The sequence below is a fragment of the Psammomys obesus genome, unplaced genomic scaffold (assembly GCF_907164565.1).
Source record: "Psammomys obesus unplaced genomic scaffold, mPsaObe1.curated_primary_1811, whole genome shotgun sequence".
NCBI classification, from domain to species: domain Eukaryota; kingdom Metazoa; phylum Chordata; class Mammalia; order Rodentia; family Muridae; genus Psammomys; species Psammomys obesus.
In genome coordinates this window covers 5,897,778-5,914,289 of record NW_026591450.1, presented here as the reverse complement: position 1 = coordinate 5,914,289, position 16,512 = coordinate 5,897,778, and positions in this window count along the sequence as shown.

Genomic DNA, 16,512 nt, shown 5'->3' with positions numbered 1-16,512 from the left:
CTTGGGGGGTGGGGAGGCCAAAGAGCCAGTCATTGAGTTCCTGTTAGAAATAGTCCTTGTTCCCCTCACTATGGGAAACCAATTGGTTACTGAGCTAACACAGGCTACATCTGAGCAGAGGTTCTAGGTTACATTCATACATGGACCTTGGTTGCATGTCAGTCTCAGAAAAGACCCTGTGCCCAGATATCTTTGGTCCTTGTGGAGCTCCTATCCTTTCCTCATCAGACTAACTCCCCTTCTTTCTTATGATTCCCTGTACTCTGCCAAAGGTTTGGTCATGAGTCTTTGCTTTGAAACACTGCTAGTTAGAGTCTTTCAAATGCGCTCAGTAGACTCCTGTCATATGTTCAATGCACATCCCATCTGTCTTTCTAAACGAGGATTGATAATCTTACCCCATGTCCGCTCTCTTGATTATCTTTTTTAGGTGTATAGATTTCATTATGTTTATCATATCTTATAGGTCTATATAAGTGAGTATATACCATGTGTGTCTTTCTCCTTCTGGGATATTTCACTCAGGATGATCTTTTCTAGATCCCACCATTTGCCTGCAAATTTCATGATTTCCTCCTTTTTGATTGCTGAGTAGTATTCCATTGTGTAAAAATACCACAATTTCTGTACCCATTCCTCCGTTGATGGACATCTGGGTTGTTTCCAGGTTCTGGCTATTACAAATAAAGCTGCTATAAACATGGTTGAGCAAATATCCCTTTTGTGTACTTGAGCAAACTTTGGGTATATACCTAGCAGTGGTATAGCTGGGTCTTGAGGAAGCACTATTCCTAATTGTCTTAGAAAGCGCCAGATAGATTTCCAGAGTGGTTGTATCAGTTTACATTCCCACCAGCAGTGGAGGAGGGTTCCCCTTTCTCCACAACCTCTCCAGCATGTGTTGTCCCTTGAGTTTTTCATCTTGGCCATTCTGATGGGTGTAAGGTGATATCTCAGGGTCGTTTTGATTTGCATTTCCCTGATGGCTAATGAGGATGAGCATTTTTTTAAGTGTTTCTCTGCCATTCGATATTCCTCTGTCGAGAATTCTGTTTAGCTCTGTTCCCCATTTTTTAATTGGATTACTTGGTTTGCTGCTTTTCAGCTTCTTTAGTTCTTTGTATATACTCGATATTAGTCCTCTGTCAGATAAAGGGTTACTGAAGATTCTTTCCCAATCTGTAGGCAGGCGTTTTGTTTTGATGACAGTGTCCTTTTCTTTACAGAACCTTTTCAGTTTCATGAGGTCTCATTTATTGACTGTTGCTCTTAGAGCCTGTGCTGTTGGTGTTCTGTTCAGGAGGATTTTCTCGATTTGTGTTTTCTTTATTTATTCTAATTCTGTTTTCATGATTTTTTTTTATTTATTTCCTTCACCTGTTTGATTGTAGATTCCTCTCTGTTCATGATGGTGTCTAATTTTTTGTACATTTCCTCTTTATGTGTCTCTTATAACTGCATAATCATAGATTTAAGATCATTTCCCTATGTTTCAGCTTTATTAGAATATCCATTGATTTGCAAGGATTGTGGTGAAGCCATGATGTTGTAGTTTTTGTTGATTGATGCCATTCTGACAATGGCATATAGCCATCTGGTTGTGCATGGCCTTGACTGTTCTTGGAGCCTGTACTACAGACTGGGTCCACCTGTCCCCAGAGTCTGGAGTAGTCTACAGGAAGATGAGAGATGTTCAGGAGCTCAAGAATGGGTGCTGGAGATTTGGATGCAGCTAAGGAAGGGAGGGTGCTCTGCTAAGTTCACTGTCTCTGCTGGTTCACTGTTTGTGACCTGGACTAGGCAGCTGGGGCACAGGCAGACAGATCTCCAGCCTAGAGCTGTTCCAGTGCCCCACAGACTTCCTTAAGAGGGTCGACAGTGGGAATTGTGTCCCACAGCTAGTTCAGCTCTGCTGGATTCACTGTCTCTATTGAACTTGCTATTTCGGACCCAGGTACCAAGCAGCTGGTACCCAGGTACCAAGCAGACAGAAAGATCTCTAGGCCTAGAACTGCTCCAGTGTCCCATAGGCCTTCTCAGGATGGAGGACAATAGAGCTGGTTACTCTGCTCTCACTGCTGAGATTCTGTTCAGAATACCCTGCATGATCTGTGCTGCCATCTTAAAAGAATATTTATAATTGTTATATTTTATTAATTTTCTCTTACTAATATGTAGTGACCAACCATATTTCCTCTGAAAAGTTCTCTTTAGCCTAATTTATCAGCCATAAAAATATCTTTACCGGTATGTTGTAGCTTCAGTTTGCTTTGTAGGTTGATTTGCATCCAAAGATTCTCAGTTATTTAAGGCAAACTAAGAGTGACATGGCATTTATCAACAGAATCTCTAAAAGCCAATGAGGTTGTGTAATGATATATTTTAACTAGTATGTGTAAGTGTCAATTCATAGCCAAACCAACAAAAGTGAGGGAGGGCATAATTAATAAGATGAGAAATAAAAAGGGAGATTTTTGAGGAGACACTGGTGAAATTCAGTTGATTATTAGGGCATACTTGGAAAACCTATATGCCAATAAATTAGACGGTTCTAAATGAAATGGGTAAAAAAAGGAAATGGATTAAAAAGATGCTCAATCCTCATTCAGAAGGCCAAACAGGATGGACATCGGAAGTAGGAGAAGACAAGAAACAGGACAGAAGCCTTCTACAGAGGGCCTCTGAAAGACTCTTTCCTCCAGGGTATCAAAGGAGATACTGAGGCAGACTGCCAGACTTTGGGCAGAGTGCAGGGAATCTTATGAAAGAAGGGGGAGATAAAAAGACCTTGAAGGGTCTAGATCTCCACAAGGAGAACAACAGAACCAAAAAATCTGGATCCAGGGGTCTTTTCTGAGACTGATACTCCAACCAAGGACCATGCATGGAGATAACCTAGAACCCCTGCTCAGATGTAGCCCTTAACAACTCAGTGTCCAAATGGGCTCCCTAGAAAGAGGAACTGGGACTGTCTCTGACATGAATTCAGTAGCTGGCTCTTTGATCACCTCTCCCTGAGGGGGTCCAGCCTTACCAGGCCATAGAGGAAGACAATATAGCCAGTTCTGTTGAGACCTGATAAGCTAGGATCAGATGGAAGGAGACGAGGTCCTACCCTATCAGTGGACTAAAGGAGGGACATAGGAGAAGAAGAGGGAGGGCGGGATTTGGAGGGGTCCAGGGAGAGGACTAAGCTGGGATACAAAGTGAATAAATTGCAATAAATAAAAAATTATATTAAAAAGCAAGGAGATTGAAGCAGTAGTAAAATGTCTCTCAAATACAAAGCATACCCAGGCACAGATGGACATTCAAAACATGAGTACAAATGCTTGACTCCTTCTATACTATTTCATAAACTGCAAAAGAATGTTGCCAAGCTCATCTGCTAACGGTAGTAGAACTCTGATATAAAAAATGTATAAGCCAAAACAAAAGAAAATTATACACTGAATCTTTCCAATAAAAAGGATGTAAGGAGGTCTCCCATTATCAGTGAACTGGAAAAGGGGCATGAGAGGAAATGAGAGATGGAGAGATGGCAGAATTGGGAGGGAACGAGGGTGGGCTTACATCTGGCATATAAAGTGAATAAATTGTAATAAATAAAAATTACACTTAAAAAAGGCAATAGCAAAAACATCCAACAAAGGAAACTGGTTTAATAAATTCATTTGGGTTCCTCAAAAAAAAAAAAAAGAAAGAATGTAAGAATTCCTAGTAAAATATTTGCAATGTGAATTGAACACACTCAAAAAGAATCATTCATCATGATCACATTACCTTCTTTCCAGAGTTTCCAGGAAAAGTCAATATAAACAATTCCATAAACTTAATACATCATACAAATAATGTTGGGTAGAAATACAATGATCACCTCGAATATTGAAAAAAAAAAGAGTTCTTTGACATAATCTAATGTCATTCACAATAGAAACACTGAAGCAATTAGGAACCAAAAGAAGATACTTCAGCATAATAAAGGCTATACACACCAAACTGATACTCAACAACTTACTTAATAAGAAATCTTCTCAAAGTATTTTTTACTAAAATCAGGAAGAAGGGTTTGAACTCTTTATCTTTATGCCATACAGTGCTTTGAAGTCTTAGCCACAGAAGTGAAAGAAAAAGAAGACACAAAATGGTTACACATAAAAGGGCCCTAATTTCCCAATGGAGTGATGCTACATGTCTACGACCCTTAGGTATCACCAGAATGTGCTAGAACTTATAAACACTTTCATCAAACTATGAGAGCACAAAATGAGCATATAATACTCTATAGCTTTTTTTTATACCAATAATTAATTTGTTTAGAAGGAAACTGGGAAAAGAATTATACACACACATGAGGGAAGTGAAAACCCTCTACAAAGCAAAATTTAAAATACTGAAAGAAGAAAATGACAATACTAAACACAAAAATTCTGATAATGGATTGGCAAAATTAATATTGCCAAAACTGATCTATGAATGAATATAATTTCTGTCAAAACCCAGTTTTACTCATTCATTTTTTTTTCTTTTTTTAAAAAAATTCTTTATTAATTACACTTTATTCACTTTGTATCCCCCCCTGTGGTTCTCTCCCTCCTCCTGTCCCAATCCCTCCCTTCCTCCACCCTCTGCATGCATGCCCCTCCCCAAGTCCACTGATAGGGGAGGTCTTCTTTTCCTTCCTTCTGATCCTAGTCAATTAGGTCTCATCAGGAGTGGCTGCATTGTCTTCTTCTGTGGCCTGGTAATGCTGCTTCCCCCTCAGGGGGAGGTAATTAAAGAGCAGGCCAATCAGTTCATGTCAGAGGCAGTCCCTGTTCCTATTACAATGGAACCCACTTGGATACTGAACTGCCATGGGCTACATCTGTGAAGGGGTCTTAGGTTATCTCCATGCATAGTCCTTGGTTGGAGTATCAGTCTCAGGAAAGATCCCTGTGCTCAGATTTTTGGTTCTGTTGCTCTCCTTGTGGAGTTTCTGTCCTCTCCAGATCTTACTGTTTCCCACTTCTTTCCTAAGATTCCCTGTACTCTGCCCAAAGGTTGCCTCAACATCTGCATTAATAGTCTGCAGGGCAAAGCCTTTCAGAGGTCCTCTGTGTCAGGCTCCTGACTTGTTCCCTCTTTTCTCCTTCTTCTGATGTCCATCCTCTTTGCCTTTCTGGATAGGAATTGAGCATTTTAGCAAGAGTCCTCCCTCTTGATTAGTTTCTTTAGGTGTACAGATTATAGTAGGTTTATCCTATATTATCTTAGAAGACAGGGGGTAGATAGCCTGTGTTTTAGAACACAGAGCTGTGCTGAAATGAAGCACAGATTTAGCTTTAGGTGAAATAAAAAATGAATAATGAATGAATAAAAACAATATAGCTTAGCTTCTTTAGGTGTACAGATTTTAGTATGTTTATCCTATATTTCTAATATCCAACTATAAGTGAATATATACCATGTGTGTCTTTCTGCTTCTGGGATACCTCACTCAAAATGATCTTTTCTAGTTCCCATTGTTTGCCTGCAAGTTTCCAAAGTGGTTCTACAAGTTTACATTCTCACCAGCAATGGAGGAGGGTTCCCCTTTCTCCACATCCTCTCCAGTATGTGTTGTCACTTGACTTTTTATTTTAGCCATTCTGATGGGTGTAAGGTGAAATCTCGGGTTGTATTGATTTGCATTTCTCTGATGACTAAGTACGTTGCAACGAGGAAGACCCTGGGTAAGAAGATCTATCCTCATTCAGAAAGGTAAATGGGATGGACATGGGAAGAGGGAGAAAACAGGGAATAGGACAGGAGCCTACCACAGAGGGCCTCTGAAAGATCTACCCAGTAGGGTAGCAAAGCAGATGCTGAGGCTCATAGCCAAACTTTGGGCAGAGTTCAGGGAATCTTATGAAATAAGTGGGAAATAGTCAGACCTGGAAAGGACAGGAGCTCTATAAGGAGAGCAAAAAAAAAAAAAAAAAAAAAAAAAAAAAAAAAAAAAAAAAAAAAAAATCTGGGCCCAGGGCTCTTTTCTGAGACTGATATTCCAACCAAGGACCAGGCATGGAGATAACCTCGAACCCCTGCACTGATGTAGCCCATGGCAGCTGAATGTCCAAGTAGGTTCCCTAGTAAGGGGCTGTCTCTAACATGAACTCAGTGGCTGCCTCTTTGACCACCTCCCCCTGAGGGGGGAACAGCCTTACCAGGCCATAGAAGAAGACAATGCAGCCAGACCTGATGAGACCTGATAGGATAGGGTCAGATGGAAGGGAGGAAGACCTCCCCTATCAGTGGACTGCAGGAGGGACATGGGAGGAGAAGAGGGAGGAAAAGTGGGATTTGGAGGGGATGTTGGAGGAGGCTACACCTGAGATGCAAAATGAATTAATTGTAATTAATAAAAAGACAATATAGCAAACATCATGAGATAATATCTGGTCATTAAAAGAATAGCCTTATCATTTGTAGCAATGTAGCTGGACTTGGACAACGTAAAATCCAACAAGCCAGGAATTGAAAGTCAGATATTACGTATTTCACTGACATGTGCAACCTAAGAATGCTGAGCTGAGAGAATCAGAGAGTAGAACAGTGATTATAATAGAGACAGAAACATGGGATAATGGGTTCAAGGTCACAACTGCATAGGAAAATAATTTCTTGTATTGCACAGAAGGGTGATTCTAATTAACAATATAATGTGACATAATTAAAAATAGGTAAAAGAGGATTTTGAATAGCATCACCTATAAATAATAAACATTTGAGATGGTGGAAAAATGTAAATATCCTGACTTGATCAGTATGTGGTTTACAAATATAACGAAACCTGGGCTCTGAATCTTATAAAGAGGATCAAATATTATCTCTCACTAATGAAAAGGTTTGGTAATATCCAAGGAGCAAAGAGAAAAGTTTCTATTTTTGTGTACATACACCAATATAAAAAATTGGTCACAGGAGCATTACTGGAAGAGGGAGCTACTTCCTGTTCCTGATCTGTATCAAGCTGTTACTTGAAATTCTGGCCATTCAAAAGCAACGCCATTTAGCAAAGTTAAATTACTACCATAAGTTTATAATTGGATAGTCTGACCCATGAGTACCCATCTGTACAAAATTAGGGAGGAAGGAACAGTCTGGTGAAGACAAATGCTCTTGCTTGAGCTACCAACACTGGCCCTCTGACCTTTTCTGAGCAACATGTGTAGACTGTTGGCTTATTACGTGCTTGTCATGGGTCCTCCCTGTTAGTAAGTTTCAATGAGTTTCCATGTGCATCTTCCAAGTGGTGACTGTTATTTCCTTTTGCCATCTGGCAACTTCCTCACTGTGCTGCCCTTGGTTATTTTATGTACACATTTGCTACCTTGATAGACTCCATTTCCTTAAACAGCATTAAGTTTTACCTTTTCAGGTTCATCTCATCAAAGTAGGTATGGACAATCAGACTCACTTAGTCAAATGGTCCACAAGGCTTCCATAAAGGTTTAGAAGATTACATAGTGATTAGCTGGCTCTTATTAGGAATATATTTTAAAGCCTGAAGGAAATGGGATTTGGAACTTTTCTTCCCCTATCTCTGCCAAAAGGTAAGGTGAAATACAGTGAATGGTTATGGATCAAAATTCTTTGGGTGTTTTCTTACCTTAGTTAAACTTGGAGTAAATTTTCTAAATATTTCTACCCTCACCAAGGCACACTTCTTCCTTTCAAAGTGGCTCCAGTTTTTTTTCCTTTTCATTAATCTATTTATTTAATCAATTTACAGCCTGATGGCAACCAGCTCCCTCCCCTCCCACTTTCGCCCTCACTTTCCCCTTTCCCATGCCCTTTCTCCTTTTCCTTAAAGAAGGGGAGGCCCCTCATGGGCTCATAAAGTTAGAGCAGGACTAAGAGCATCCTCTACCTGTCTCCTGAGAGGCTTCATCTACCAGCTGATGGAAACAGAGACCATAGCCAAACAATAGGTGGAGCTTGGGGAGTCTAGTGAAAGAGTGGGAGGAAGGAGGGGTCAAGGTCACCACAAAAAGACCTACTAACTCAACTTACCCAGGACCACTGGGGCTGAAAGAGTCTGAACCACCAACCAAAGAGCATGCATGGGCTGGACCTAGGCTCTCTAAACACATATAGCATATTATGGCACCAACCAAGGACCATGCATGAAGACCCCCTGCTCAGAGGTAGCCCATAGGCAGCCTAGTCTCCATGTGGGTTTCCTTGTAAGGAGAGCAGGGGCTGTCTCTGTCAGGTACTCTGGTGCCTGCTGTTTGATCACCCCCCCCCTGGTGGGGGGTCATTGCCAGGCCACAGAGGAAGAGGATCCAGGCAGTCCTGATGAGACTTGATAGGCTGGTGTCAGATGGTAGGGGAGGAGGGCTCCCCCTTTTTTAGTAATAGAGGAGGGAGATGGGGGGAAGAGGATGGGAGGGTGGGACCAGGAGGAGACAGGGGAAGAGCCTACAATTGGGATGTAAAGTGAATAAATTATATATATAAACAAATTAAAAAGAAAACAAACATAGATAGCCAGTATGCAGCTTGTTCTTCATGTGGGTCCCCTAACGATTGGAACAGGGGTGGGTTGTCTCTGACATTGTTGAGTGTAGAATGTGTATGTAGAATGTATGTATGTGTATGTAGTCTATGTAGAATGTGTGAGCCTCATTTCCTTCTAAAGGTGTTCCCTCTCATGTTTACTGTGGCTTGTTCATTCAGTTAAGAATCTCCCCAAAATTATGTCTCCATGTCAAAATCAGCATAAAAAATGATGGGTTAGAGGGATGCGGCTGACTTCGGTTTTGCTCTAAGCAGCATATATGAGGTTGTATAGATCTTTTTCAATACTCCTGTTTCCTGTACCTCCTCACTGGGACCTAACTGCAAGGAGTTTATTTTTTCCTTCTTCTTCACAATTCCCCTTTCTGAATGGAATATAAACTTCTGAGTCATAAACTAGTTCTTAAAACACTTCTAAAATTTTTCTTTGAATACCCATTAGTAAGCAAACTCATTTAAACTTGGGAAAGTTATTAGAAGAAAGCAATATGGACTCATTTATAATGATTCCCTTGCTTGAGGAAACCATTAACTTTGGAAGCTATGCTATTAGTATGACTAAACTTCTCCTTAAAATAGCCAAGATTTAGGGATAATTAGGGACTGTGTAAAAGGCACTAGTTCTATGAGCAGAGGACACAAGAGGTATATATATGTGTGTGTGTGTGTGTATGTGTATATATATACATATATATGTGTGTGTGTATATATATACATATATATATAATATTATATATAATTAGATCATAGAAATAGCAAAGAGGCTAAAATTTAATTCACTTGAGGCTTTCTCAATATACTGAAAAATATTTGAATCAATCCTGCAAAACACATGCATATCTTTTCTCATTCTGAGAAACTTTCTTCCTTATGCTGTATTTCGTACTTTCTTGCTCCCTCCTAGAACTCCTTGCCTACAATGCAGCTTTCCAAAAATACATTTCTTATTAGCTGCTCTCAGAATCATGGGGCATTGCTGCTATAAGGCTATGCCTATGGGTAGATTTCTCATGTATGACTACATTACTAATATACAACATCAGAGGTTATTTGGCTTATCACGCTCAAAAGAGAAAAAAAAATCACACAACTTGTAGAAGGATAACTCAGCAGATAGTGTTATGAGCGACTTGATGTATTTGTTAGAGACATTGTTCAGGCATGAGGGCTTTAAATATTTTGTCCCAGGAGTAGACTGGACATAGCAGGCAGAAACATGAAAAAGAAGGAAATAAACACATGATGACTATAGTTGCTGTACCGAGCATGCCAGGCAGTTATAACATGGCGACATCTGTCTATCTACCTCCACAGAGAGTATGTGTAGTAAAACAGTGCAAAAGAAACATGCGGCTCATGTGTAATGGGTGATTACTACATGCAGCTTGCAGAACTGGCTGGCTGGGTGCTGAGTCTTGAGGCCTGAGTGGTGGTCTCAATGTAGAGGGCCATCTCATGACTGACTGTTCCTGTAGATGCCATCGACACAGCACAGGCTACATCAAACTTTAAATATTAATACTTTGCCTAACATTTGACTTAATCAGTGGATCATTCTCATTCTTTTGACTCTCTGCAACATTTAGTTTAAAAAAAGAACTACCTGTTTTAGGTACGTAAGTATTTTCCCTCAATATTGTCATTTTATGAAGTTTTTCTCTATTAGAATTTGTGTGGGTGTTATATCTTCCTGTGTATGTTATATCTTACATGCATGTGCAGGTAAGAAGTGGCTGTCAGGCATCTTCCTCTACTGCTTTCTACATTATTTTGTAAGACAGAATCTCTCAAAGTACCTGAATTTTGCTATTTTGGCTGACTGCCTGGCCAGCAAGACACAAGAATCCATCTTATGCCTGCCTATTACCTTGATGCTAAAGATTTGAACTCAGGTCTTTTTGCTTTCATTGCAAGTACTCCAAACCACTGACCCATCTCTACAAACCATCATATCTAGCTTTTACCTTTTTTTTGTTAAAAACCAAGATACAAACATATCCATTAGTCTAGGTCTACACGAAATCACTATCATGAGATCATTAGTACTACTATAGTGTCGGCATTCTGTAACTATAGCAAAGTGTTTCAAATAACTTAAAAACAAAAGGGTTTTTTTTTTTTCAGTTCATGTTTTTGAGGTTCTATTTTAATATCAATTGACTCACTGCTTTGGGACTTAGTGAGCATTCTTTGTGAAAATGATGGAGAACTAATAGCATAGCAAACTGCTTGCCTCAGGATCAGGAAGCCAAATGGAGAGAGGAAGGGGTCTTTCGGTCTGACACACTACCATTCTCTTCAATGTCAGACCACCAATGGATGAAAGATGAGCTATAGACGTCACTTCCTGGTGGCATGGAGCTCACTATAGCTCTACATTAGGAGTGAAGCCATTACCACATAGACCTGGAGATATGTAAGATTCAACTATGACAATAATATTCTACTTCTACATCTTGTCTCACTGGAAGTTTGTCAACCTTTGAGAAGATAGCACCATTATCATCTATCTGGTTGTATGTTTTCTAAATTGATTTTTTTAAGTACTGTTTAAGCGTGTGTGTGTGTGTGTGTGTCTGTACTGTTTATTCAGTTTGTATCTCACCTGTAGCCCCCTCTCTCAAGCTCTCCCAAGCCCATCCTCCCTCCCTTATCTCCTCCCATGCCCCTCCCCAAGTCCATTGATAGGGGAGGTCCTCCTCCCCTTCCATCTGACCCTAGCCTATCAGATTTCAACAGGACTGGCTGCATTGTCTTCCTCTGTGGCTTGGCAAGGCTGCTCCCACCTCATGGGGAAGTAATCAAAGAGCAGGCCACTGAGTTCATGTCAGAGACAGTCCCTCTTCCTCTTACTAGGGAACACACTTGGATACTGAACTACCATGGGCTACATCTGAGCAGGGGTTCTAGGTTATATTCATGAATGGTCCTTGGTTGGAGTATCAATCCCAGAAAAGGCCCCTGGGCCCAGATTTTTTTGGATCTGTTGCTCTCCTTGTGGAGCTCCTGTCCCCTCCAGGTCTTTCTATCTCTCCCTTCTTTCATATGATTCCCTTCACTCTGCCCAAAGCTTGACTTTGAGTCTCAGTATCTGCTTCGATACCTTGATGGGTAGAGTCTTTCAGAGGCCCTCTGTAGTAGGCTCCTGCCATGTTGCCTTTTTCCTTCCTCTTCTGATGTCCCTCCAGCTTGCCTTTCTGAGTGAGGATTGATCATCTTACCCAGGGTCCTCCTCCTTGCTTAGCTTCTTTAGTTTTACAGATTTTAGTGTGTTTAATCCTATATTATATGTCTAATATCTACTTAGAAGTGAGTATATACCATGTGCATCTTTCTGCTTCTGGGATACCTCACTCAGGATGATCTTTTCTAGTATCTGGTTGTATCTTATTAGAGTTATGTGGGGGGGATTACTCACAAAAGGTGCACAGAAATGGCAAGAAATAGCTAAAAACATTTCAAAATATACATAATGTGGTTCTGGACATGTTACTCTCTGCAAAGCATAATGTACAATATGCAATTCTACGTAAGATAAACATAATTTTGATAAGTATATGTACTTACTAACAATCTCATCAAGAAAATATTCCCCTCACCCACCAACCCATATTTCTCATTATACTCTCGGGATTCTCTCAGATCTTGTACCTTTGTGAAGTGCTGGTCTATTTCTGTATAAAGGATATACTGTACTTTAGATTCTCCCTTTTAAAATTGCTTGTAAATAGGATGTTAGTATGTACTGTTTTGCATGTGGCTTCTCTCACTAGATGTTCTGATATGAACCAGTGTCTGTTGCACTTTATTAATTACTTGTATTACTTTGCTTTGTGGCAGAGTCTTATGGTGTAGCCAAAGGCAGATTTGAACTCCTAATAGTCCTGCCTCGGCCTCCCTGGTGCTGGGATAATAAGCACTCCATTTCCGGTTAGTATTCCCTTTATAAATAAGCCACTTCCCCCTCAAATGTAATGTTGGTAAACATTTTAGTGGATCTTATTTTATTATTATTATGACTGTTATTTTATAAACATGTTTTTCTTTTCCTTGGGGAAAGTTCAAAGAGTGAAATGTCTGATAAAGTGCTAAATATTTGTCTTCTATAGTATATAGTTGTGCCCACCTGGATTTGCTTTTTCCTTCCAGGTATCCAGGCACCAGAGTTGATTAGAGGGAGTCAAGTTTAGCCATGGTGGCTGGGTACAGGCAAGATTTTTGTAGGCCTTAGTGCAGGAAAAACAGCCTTCTCTGGAGACAGCATCCAGCGCAACAGCATTCTGTACTGAAAGGGTACAAGGACTGTATAAATCTTGGGGAGTGAATAGGGGTTTTTGTGGTGAGTAGAGCTTTTGGGGGTGAGTCAGTGACTGCTGCCAAGGTGCCTTGAATGTTTCATTTGCATGAAGAGGAATTCCAGGTGTTTGCTGGACTTGTTCTTATAAAAGAGAGGAAGTTGAACCCTGAACCCTGACCACCAGGCTATTTGACCACCTCTAGGGTTGCAGAGGTGGGGGTGGTAAGACTTATGCACCAGGACATGCAGGCCCAGATCAGGAAGGGAACAGGCCTACTCTTGCTGGGTGTCAAGATGAAATATTTTAGGGTTTGGACCCACCTTGATCTCACTCTTGCTCCCAGGTAGCTTTCCCAGTTGCACAGCTCATCAGATCCACATGGTTGAACCATTTTTCCTAGTGTTTATGTGAGTTTTTACCCACATGATTGGTGTGGGTCTTTTCTTATTCTCATCCAACAAGCCCATTGTGATCAGTTTTCTTTATTCTAGACATACTGTTAAGTGTGAAATGACACTTCCTCATTTTTCAACTTTATCTTCCCGATGCCTAGGGATATGGAATATGTTTTTAATGTGCTTACCAGGCAGTCACACTTTATTCATATGCCATCTTCTGATAAGTGTCCATTCAAATGTTTTCCGAAGAACTTAAACCATGTAACCTTGGGTTTATGCCTGGACTTGCCTATGTTTGAGGTTTGATTTGACAAAGTGTTATCTGGGAAAGTTAGACATGAATATTTGATAATGTCTTTTTATTTTATTATTATTACTTTTCACAGTACATTCACTTTGTATCCCAGTTGTATCCCCCTCCCTCATCTCCTCTTTGTCCCACTCTTCCTAACTCTTCTATCTCTATCCGTCTCCCCTAGTCCACTGATAGGGAAAGTCCTCCTCCCCTGCTGTCTGATCCTAGCCTATCAGATCCCAACAGGACTGTCTGGATCCTTTCTCTCTGTGGGCTGGCTAGGTTGTGGCACCAGGGGGAAAGTGATCAAGGAGCAAGCAACTGAGTTCATGTCAAATACTGTCTCTTATCCTCTTATTTTTGTATCAATGTTCATAAGAGAGCTTGGTCTGAGATTCTCTTTCTTTGTTGGGTCTTTGTGTGGTTTTGGTACCAAGGTGGCTATGGCCTGATAGAATGAGTTTGGTAATGTTCCTTTTTCTATTTTGTGAAATAGTTTGAAGATCATTGGAGTTAGTTCTTCTTTGAAGGTCTGGTAGAATTCTGTGCTGAAACCATCAGGCCCTGGGCTTTTGGTTTTTTGTTTTGTTTTGTTTTTGGATAGGAGATTTTGATGACAGCTTCTATTTCTATTTGATGACAGCTTTCTATTTAATTTATTTACCTGGTCTTGATTCAGCTTTGGTAAGTGGAATCTATCAAGAAAATGTCCATTTCATTTAGATTTTCAAATTTGTTGCATATAGCCTTTGAAGTAGGACATAATGATTCTTTGGAATTCCTCAGTGTCTTTCATTATGTCACCCTTTTCATTTTTTATTTTCTTGATTTGGATAGTGCCTCTCTGCCTTTTAGTTCATTTGGCTGAGGGTTTGTCTAGCTTGTTGCTTTTCTCAAAGAATCAGCTCTTGGTTTCACTGATTCTTTTAACTGTTCTCTTTGTTTGTAATTTATTAATTTCAGTCTGATTTTGATTATTTCCAACCCTCTATTCCTTTTGGGTGTGTCTCTTTTTTTTTCTGGTGCTTTCACTTATGCTGTTAAGTTTCTTGTATGAGATGCCTCCAATTTCTCTATGAAGGCACTTAGTGCTATGAAATTTCCTTTTTATACTCCTTTCATAATGTCCCACAAAGTTGGGGAAGTGTGCCTTCATTTTCATTGAATTCTATGAAGTCTTTAATTTAGTCTTTGTTTTTTGCCTGACACAGCTATCATTGAGTAGAGAGTTGTTCATTTTCCGTGCATGTGCAGGATTTTTGTTATTTCTGTTATTGATGAGGTCTAGTTTTAGACCATGGTGATATGATATGATAGAAGGAATTATTTCAGTCTTCTTGTATCTGGTGAGGCTTGCTATGCACCCAAGTATATGGTCAGTTTTGGAGAAGGTTTCATGATGTGCTAAGAAGGTATACTCTTTTGTGTAAAGTTCTATAGACATCTATTAGGTCCATTTGATTTAAGACCACTTTAAATTTCATTGTTTCTCTCTATTTAGCTTTGATAATGTCTTATCTGAGTACCAAAACCACTGCAAAATATAGTTAATTATCTATATCCATGAATTCTGCATCCATAAATACAACCAACAACAGACTAAAATCTAAGAAAAGACACGGCTACATTGAATATGTAGAAGATTTTTTGTTATTCTCCAAAAAACACAGTAATATAACTCTCTAGGTAACATTTACATCATGTTGATTATAGCAGGTCATCTGGAGACAATGTGAAGTGTATTAAAGGACACGGAAAGATTACAGACAAACACTACACTACATAAGGGCCTGAAGCATTTACAGACTTTTACAGAGATCCCTTTGCACAGTCTCTTCCAGACATTGAGTTGACTATGTAAAACTTCCCTTGTCATTATATTCTTTTTTATACTTTTTGATATTTTATATATGATGGCCATATGAAATAAAAACAATACCATGATCCATAGAAAGCATACAATAAAACAGAATTAAGATTGTGAGAATGAAAGAATGTCCTTTTTAAATCTCTCCCCTTTCCCTCGAGTATCATCTTTGCTGCTAGTACCCTTCTCTTCTTGCATTTCCTTCCTTTCCAGAATTCCTTTCCAAGTAAAGCATGTTAAAAACCTACTGAAAAACTGTAAATTATCTACTGACCATTTCAATTACCTCAGCTTTAGTTAACCGAATTTTGCCGGGTTGGCTCCTTAGAGATTTTTTTTTCTGACAGTGTCACTCTCTGTGGATGATAAAGCTGACAAATGACAGACACCTGTGTGTAGTGCTAAACTGGACATACTGTTTCTGTGCATGCACTAAGGTTACTGCATGTATTTTTCAGGAATGTTAGTGCCAGTTTTATGTGCCTTCAATACTACTTACGCTTACCCAGGGGTATCAACTCTATCAAACATTGTCATAAGGGATGGAAGCACTGTGTTCAGTTTAACTATTACATTTTTGTGACAAAATAAAAAGGCATGTTTCATAGAGAGAAATATCTGCTACTTCCTGCCTAGATTGTTATTTGGGTTATTGTAGCTCAGTTGTGGGAGACAGTAAAAGTATACCTAATTAAGGAGGAACAATTTCTCATTATGCTACAACCCTGCAGCACTGCTCTGTATATGAACTTGTGTCACCTCCACGGACAGTGGAAGATCTGGCAGACTTAGAAACTTTAATTGCATAGCAGTTAACTAGACTTGTAACTATAGAGATTAATTATGTACCATGAGAAATACAAACTCATATGTTGGTCCCTATTTCCTCTTGTGTAACAAGTTACAGCCATTTATTTGTATGCTTGATATATATATATATGCAATTTATTTAAAGTTCTTTACTTTTTGCTCCAAGAAATAAAATGTTAAAGGCAGATCCTAACTTGAAGACTGCATTTTAACATTTATATTGATGTGTGATATGAACAGCATCTAGTGAAAAATCATAAACTTTCATAACATTTTGCTTTTTAACTTATTTTTAAT